This window comes from Sipha flava, unplaced genomic scaffold (genome assembly GCF_003268045.1).
Source record: "Sipha flava isolate LNK unplaced genomic scaffold, YSA_version1 129_pilon_pilon, whole genome shotgun sequence".
In the NCBI taxonomy this organism is placed as follows: domain Eukaryota; kingdom Metazoa; phylum Arthropoda; class Insecta; order Hemiptera; family Aphididae; genus Sipha; species Sipha flava.
In genome coordinates, this window is record NW_020271755.1 from 180,762 (window position 1) to 189,147 (window position 8,386).

Sequence of the window (8,386 nt, forward strand, 5' to 3'; positions counted from 1 at the left end):
CGTTCGAACCTCGGTTTCCGAGAACAGAATGTTTCAAGTCCGTAATCGGTATTATTCAACCGACTACGTAATAATCGCTCCCGGTTATTTTAGGAATGCTTGCGAGCAGCGGTTCGAATCGAATTCTTGCCCGTAAAACGACGACCGGCGAAAGGAAACGAAATAAATATGAACCGTGTACGTAAATAGGCCGGCGAAGGGTCGACACCATTATTATTACAGGCCGGCGGTAAACATAATATGTATATACTACGTGTACGCAAATACGCTTGTCTTTTTGCACTCGGACTCGGTGCGATACGGCAACGGGTGGGCGACGAGGCGCAACGGGTGGCAGCTGCGGCGCCAGGGGTCGTCAAACCGCGGTCGCGTGCGGCTATCGTTGCTAACATCCTTCCGGTACGGGACGCGGCGCACGCGTACCGCGTGCCCCCCGCATCGTTACGATTCGTGTCACTTGGCCATTATTGGGCAACTGTTATTTGATATTCTCGTCGCCGCCGTTTCGATAAATATTATAATTTATTTTTTTAATTTCCGTTTACCCCTTTCGCGCGTGCTTTTTGTCTCGCCGTTTCTTCCGCAAGTCCGACCACCAGCACCGTACCAATAGTAATAATAATAATAATAATAATATTCATAATATTAATAATACTATAACAATATCCCATGAACGGCGAGTACGCGGGGAACGCGCACGTCAACGGTTGTTACCGCCGCAGGAGTAGCGCGAGAACGACGGAATCGCCGTTGAAGACGACGGAACTCGTACGCACGACCACCACCAACACCGGCCGCCAGTAATCGACATCACCACTACCACTACCGCGCCCGCCGCCGTGCCATGTGCTGATACCGCGGTCTACCGTTTCGCTCAGTCGTCGTCGTCGTCGTCATTCGTCACTCGCCGCCGCCGCCGCCGCCGCAGCAGCAGCAGCAACGTTACCAGTTAACTAACTACTCGCCCCGGACGCGTCGCTGAACCGAGGAGAATCGATCGCGCTTATCCGGAGCATCGTAGCCAACTTCGACGTTCGACGATATTGTTGTGGTAACGGCATATCGTCTTCAACAATCAACAGCGCACACGCCGGTAAAAATATTATATTTATTCCTATTATTCGTTTGTTCTGTTTTTATTTTTGTCGTTCTCTCGGCGATAGGATTTTTTTGTTTCAGATCCACCCCCCCGTCTCTGCGTGTTAAATATTTGCTTTTGTCTTGACGCGTGCCACACGACATACCCGTTATCGTTACTATCGGCGTGCATTTGTTTAAAATTAGGTCATCGGGCGCACAATAATAATAATATGTTTTGCTTGTCGAGGCAACTTAACTTTTGTACCCATATAAGGCCATTGGGTACATTTATTTCCCTCCGTCCGGAGGTCATCGTGGTTGCCGCTTTTAAACCTGTACACGATGTTTCGCCTCGCATCTCTAGCCTATTTCGATTGTCATCGTGTACGTGACCTTTTTTTGAAAAACTTCCAATCGAATCCTACGTTGTTATCTACTGTTGCCTTCGATTATAATGATTTATAAATAGGTACTCAATTTTCCCTTACAATCCATATTATGTTTCATATATAATAATATTACCGACTACTGTTTATTTCTGTTTTTCATTACATTCCAACAATAAAATAAAAATATATATGTTTATTGGATGGCCTTTTTGGTTAGTTACTATAACTATTTGATTAATTAATTAAATTGAAATTAATTCAAGATAAGTCTTATGATAATATTATTCTAATTTTATACATATTATAGGTAGATAATATCTTCTAATTTGCAATACCTTATGTAATTGTATATTTTCTTTACAAGCTACTCTTACTCTTGTACATTCTAATTTTATCAATTAGAACAAGTATTTTCAATTCAAATGTTCAACTTCCTTACCTACTAACTAATTTTTAAAACATTTAGCTTACCAATACATTTGTGCTTTGGTATTAAGTATTTAATGCTTTTAGTGAACTATGTATCAAATGTTGACCTGTTTGGCACTATCCAAAATATTGGAATGTTGTATGTTAATATTTTAAATTTGTTAAATCAACTGTTGAGTTTTTTCGAGGTTTCTTCTTACTTTTGGCAAAGGAACAAAATATATTTTTTGTTTAAAATTTAATTGACCCAGTTAAACGATGTAGGATTATTTTTTTAATAATTTTATTCAGACATATATAAGTAATATTTATTTATGTAACAGTATATATAAAGTATAATATACTGTTCAAAGTTAATAATTTATTTTCTTATAATTTTATAATATTTTGTATTGATAGCTCTATGTACCTGATAAAGTTTAGTTGATGCTCTTTGTAGTTTATATTTATGAAACATTGGCTATTATTAACATTAAATTATCTATACAGAAATTTGTTAAAGTATTAAATACTTTTCTGATTAGTCATACTTTGAACCTATTAGTAATATCCCCTAATCATTTTATCATAGTCCATTGGCTATTATTTATTAATATTATTTTGTGTACGTGTTATTTTCTTATTAATTTTTTATTAATTTTTAATTTTATGACTTTTCATAACCTAGTCATTTAGCCTTTTTCTAAAAAAAAATATTGTTACCAGAAACTTATATATGTATATGTGTATTTATATATCTTAAAAAAAATTTTGTTTCACATTTCAGAACCAAAATAAAAATCTTTTGTTTGATACGGCTGTACTCATATTACCATATATTTATCAAATTCAAAATTCAACCATTTTGGTATGTATTTATAAATATATTTTGTATTGAGTATAGATAATACTTATTTTAATTGTATAACCTTCAAATTTGTTTGTAATAAGTATAAAATAATGTGTTAGTAGCTTTATTCTGTAGGTATTGTCTATTTTCAAATTAATAATATTTTTAAAATGTTTATTGGTCATCTTTAAATTTTCCAATAGTTTGACCCATGTATAATGTTTGTTTTTATATACTTGGATACATAATACTTTAAAACAAATGATTCGTCTTTGAAGTGTTTTTTTCAATCCAATGACCTCATCTATGATGTCATATCCCCCCAAGTCACGCTGTAAACATCTGGTCATGCTAAATTCCTTGTGCCCTTCGTAGTGATTAGTTGAATGACTATGAGACATTTAAATAATAAACATTATATCTATTTTCTTATTACATGTTTTAACTGAAATAAAAATGTTATATATTATTCATTGAAATAATACATAATAAATAAAAAAAATTATAGCAAATGTAATATGAAGTAATATTTACTGTGAGTATTTTAACTGTTACTTAATAATTAGGCATCCTTATTTCAAAAATATATTAATATGTTACAGAAGCATACATAAGTTGTATTAAATTTTAATGGCATTTAATGTATTAGTTTTCAAAAATTCTTAAGTTGATAGAATACACTGCAAAACTAAATTTACAAAAAGTTATCTATTGTATAAGCTTGAAATTTAAAATCATTAAAATAACCTGTTTTACCGGTCAATCATAATTTCTCACTTCTCTTTTAGTTCCAAGTATTGATAAAAGTTAAAGGCTTGAATAATAACAATTATATGGTAACTAAATTTTGATAAAAATAATTGTAATTTCACTAGATATATAATGTAGAACTATTGAATATTTAAATATCATGGAACTAAAAATACATTAAAATTATGTATAGTTAACAAAATATTGTTTAACTTCATAATAATATGTAAACCTACTAAAATAATACATAAACAGATTCTTTCTTTGATAATTAAAAAAAAATAATTTATGCTTTGATAATTGTTTCTTGTATCTGTATATTAATGCAATTTGTGGTATGCAATCTGAGTTGCATTTGTTTTATGTTTGAAATTTTTTTAGAATTGGTTATCATCTTTTTTAATAATAAATACAGTTTTTATCATAATTAATAGGGTTATTTATGAAATTGCTTATATTTTTCTATTGATTCCATTTAATGCGGACCTCGATACAAATTTGATTCATTTTCTACTGAATCAAATAATACTATTTTTATTTTTCAATTTTTTGAACATTTTATGGTGATATTTTTGGGATTTTAAGAATATTTTTTAAGCATATTTCAGTACATTTTCAATTTTTTTAAAAAAAATTATTGAATAAGTAGTTAAAGGATAAATTATCTACTTGTTTAATTGTAAATATTTTAAATATTTTTAGGTTCAAGTTTAATCAAATTAATAAAAACCATTGTATCATAGTGTAAAGCTGATATTGTAAATAATTAATGTATAATATTAAAAAAATATAAAAATGAAATATTTATACATTTTAGTACATTTTTAATACTAAAGGTACAATATAATTTATTCTGTATATTTTGGTGTTATAATGCATATTTTATGATTTCTATGTATATTTATACAATTTTTACAGTTTATAAATGCATACGTATTACATTAATTTTAAATGCTTAAACATCCCTCATTAATAAGTCCTAATTATCATTATTATATAAAAAATTATTTAAATGTATACTATATAAGTATGTATAAGTTATATTCTATATTAAGCATTATCCTGCCTAGTTGAATTTATTAATTACCAGATATTCTCATAACACATTTTTTGAAAGACAAACAGACAGTTCAGAAAAATATCACTTTTGACTCTACACATTGCCACATTGTAAGAACAACATTTCATTTTTAAAATTATTAATAATAAGTAATAAATATTATGTTGTGTTGAACATTAATTAGAGGAGTCGAAAGGATATAAGTGAGTTAAAAAAATCCTGAGCACCTTCTTATCTCATATAATATACACTTGATTTTATTAGTATATATTTTTTAAAATTCTTTGAGTGTACTTATTATTCAAAACATGGATAATGTTTTCTTTATGACCTAAACTTTTAAATTCAAATCTTGCATTTGGTGATTTTTTTTTACTTGCAATATATTTTGTGTAGAGATCAAAATGATAGAAATTTTTATGATTCAACCTATTTTATACACTTAAAATTCTACTTATATGAAAACTTATATTAAATAATAATATAAATTATGAGCCTTAAAAAAAAAAAAAAATTCTAAATTCTATATCTTTAATTGTATTATTATGTTTAATATATTTATAGAATTACATTTACCTTGAAATAATGTAAAAAATTATTAGAAACGAGAAAGTATCAATCAATATAAAATTGTAATTGTTTTTTCTTAGAATCTAGTTTTCATATTAATTTTGCTGTGTCATCATTTAAGGCTTGTTAATACTGCTCTATTACTGTAGTGATATATAATGTACTACTACATATTTTTATAAACTTTCATTTTAATTCAATAATTTTGATGAGTTAATTATTATTATAAGATTATTTGGTGTAATTCTTTCTAACTGTGACTTTATGTAAAAAGCTTTTATTCTAACTATGTTAGTTAAATATTTTTATTATATTTTAAACATCTTAATTAAGTTTTGAATTTATTAGTATAATTTTCTAAAAATAAAAATAAAAATTATAGGTTTATTATTTTATTGAACTTGATAATATTTTACAATTTAAATATTAAATTCAAATTAAATTTTCCATTAGTTTATGAGTTGGGTTAATTTTTATTGGGTAATTTTTATTTTATTTTTACTTTATTAATAATTGATAATAATTGATAATAGTAGAAGATTAATAATTAAACATTTTTCTATATTTATTTTGTTGAATTGAATTGTTATAATTTTGTTATCTTACTGTAAACAGCTTGCATAATATTATATTATTATCAATTATTTGTTATTTTATAGTTATTATTTATTTACAGGAAATAATAACAAAATTTAACATTTTTACTTACCCATATTCAAACTTTAAATTTTTGGTGTAATTATCATTAGTTGTTATTTATTGTATTTATATTACCTAATAAAAGAAAACATATTCATTTTTGAGAAGTGAAAGATTCATAGTATCAAATTAATTTAATTTAATTAACACTGACTGCATAATTATTTGAAATATGATATTTTCATGGTGTATTCTTAGATATGTAAATTGTGGATAGGTTTATATATAGATATGTTTTTAATTTTTTTTAATTTATAATCATTATATAATTATTATTTATTATAAGTATCCCTTATTGTTTAATTATATTTATTTACTTATATTTACTATTTTTATTATGTAGTATTTTTATTTTAATGTATAATCAAACCATTCAGATTTTAAATTTTTCATTTGAAAATGAAATATTATACAAAAAATCTTCTAGGTGTTCTATAAATTTTAAATAAAATATAGTCATTTACTTTAGCTGATCTTAACTATTGTTTATTTAGTCATATATATTCTATTAAAGTATGCTCAGATATGTAAACATTTAAAATTATATATTATACCAAAATTACAAGAATTTTTTAATTTTACAGATCTTAGAAAAATTGGCTGCAAAAGAAACGAAATCAAATCAGCAAATTAATTTAATGTCCTAGGATATTTCTACATATTTTTATTAAGACTTAATTTTAACGCACACTTAATACATTAAATATGTCTTCTTGGCAAGATTACGTAGACAAACAACTTATAGCTTCTCGATGTGTTACTAAGGCTGCAATTTCTGGTCATGATGGTACTATATGGGCCACATCAGAAGGATTTAATATTAGCAAGGAAGAACTTAGCAGGCTAGCATCTGGATTTGATAATCAGAATGTTCTGGCTGCTTCTGGTGTAACGCTGGCTGGTAAAAGATTAATTTATTTGTCTGGTACAGATAAAGTCATCAGAGCCAAACTGGGTAAAGTAGGTGCACACTGTGTGAAGACTCAACAAGCTATTGTGGTTTCACTGTATGAAGACCCTATTCAGCCACAACAAGCTGCCTCTGTTGTCGAAAAGCTTGGTGATCATTTGGTTGCTCATGGATATTGAACAAAAATTATATTATGATTGTGCCTCAAAAATGGAAAATAATAATTTTCAGAATAAAATATAAAATCCAGGTCAAGAACAACAAAAAAAATATGATATGGCATTTAATATATTACATTTAAATAACCAAATCTCAATTATACCCAGTAAATATATGTTTATAATAAATGATGGGTCTAAAAACAATAATATATTTTATTTGTAATTTTTATTTATTTTTTTAATGGATTGTCAATTTTTATTGTGTTTTCATTGCTACAAGATTTTGATTTGCTGCTTGGGTGGGAACTGTAGATTTGTTTAAATAATAATTGTTATGAACAAGTCTCAGATATCTACTATCATAAAAAAAAAATCTCATAATCTTTAAACTTTGGTTAATGAGTACTTTCTATAAATCATAATTTATAATTTGATTAATGCTATTAGTCAAATTTAGAATTTAATTATTATCAGTTTTTTTTTTTTTAATCCTTTAATATTTATATTTTTTCTACTATTATATACAATAATAAATAAAAAGAAAAAATTCTTTATTTTAAATGCTTGCTTTGTATCTACTTGTTATGATTTGCACTTTTTACTGTTTTATATAGAAACAGTAGTAAAATATTTATACAAAAATCCATGACTTGAATGAAAAATAGTGCATTAGTATCTACCTAACAATTAAGTGTTTTGTCATTTGTTTGATATTTAATTGGCTGTGTGGTATATTTATTTATGTTTATTAATTAATTTTAAAAATTTCTACGAGCAATAATAAACGTATAGCTTTTTATATCAATTTACGTTCCCGTGGCAACCAAGTAAAATATTTATAAACAAATTGTATTGTGTAATATATTGTCGAATATTTTTTTTTATTATAACAAACCAATAAACAAATATTTATAGAACATTTGATATGTAAAAATGTTTTTTTTTGTATAATCCTCAGAATATATACAGAACATCTATATTGTATTGGTACATATACTAATATATATATATACATAAGTTGTACTGATTTAGTTATATAAAATATTGCTAAATTTTAAGTCCAATTTAATTTAAATTTAAGTATGTTGAATTCTAGAATATTATTTAACTTAAATTACTTTATTATATGTGACTTATTAAAGAACTAATAGACTAAGAATAAATAAAGTATTAATTATTTATTCAAAATGCATTAATAAGGTATCAGTTTCTATTAACATTATTGTAATATTGTACAGTTTAAATTGGTATGTACTTTTAGTGTTTTTTTAAAACTTTTGAACATGCTAAACACAATATTATACAATTGTTATAGATGGTACATATATTGAAAAAGATGAACGCCTATGACATAATATAGTCAAGAATTAAATAATCAATGGACAGTTATTTGTATATTAGCTAGTTTGCTACAAATCTTTACGGATACTGGCTTATCAATAAAAGTTACTATGGTTTATATTTTATAGACTTGTATTGAACTTAAATGTTTCAAAAATTATGTGATAG

The 8,386-nt window shown here is 26.3% G+C and overlaps 1 pseudogene; it reads left to right on the forward strand.

The window, feature by feature from the left end:
* The first annotated feature begins 501 nt into the window (after positions 1-501).
* LOC112694431 lies at positions 502-7,086 on the forward strand (annotated as a pseudogene).
* Positions 7,087-8,386: the final 1,300 nt, after the last annotated feature.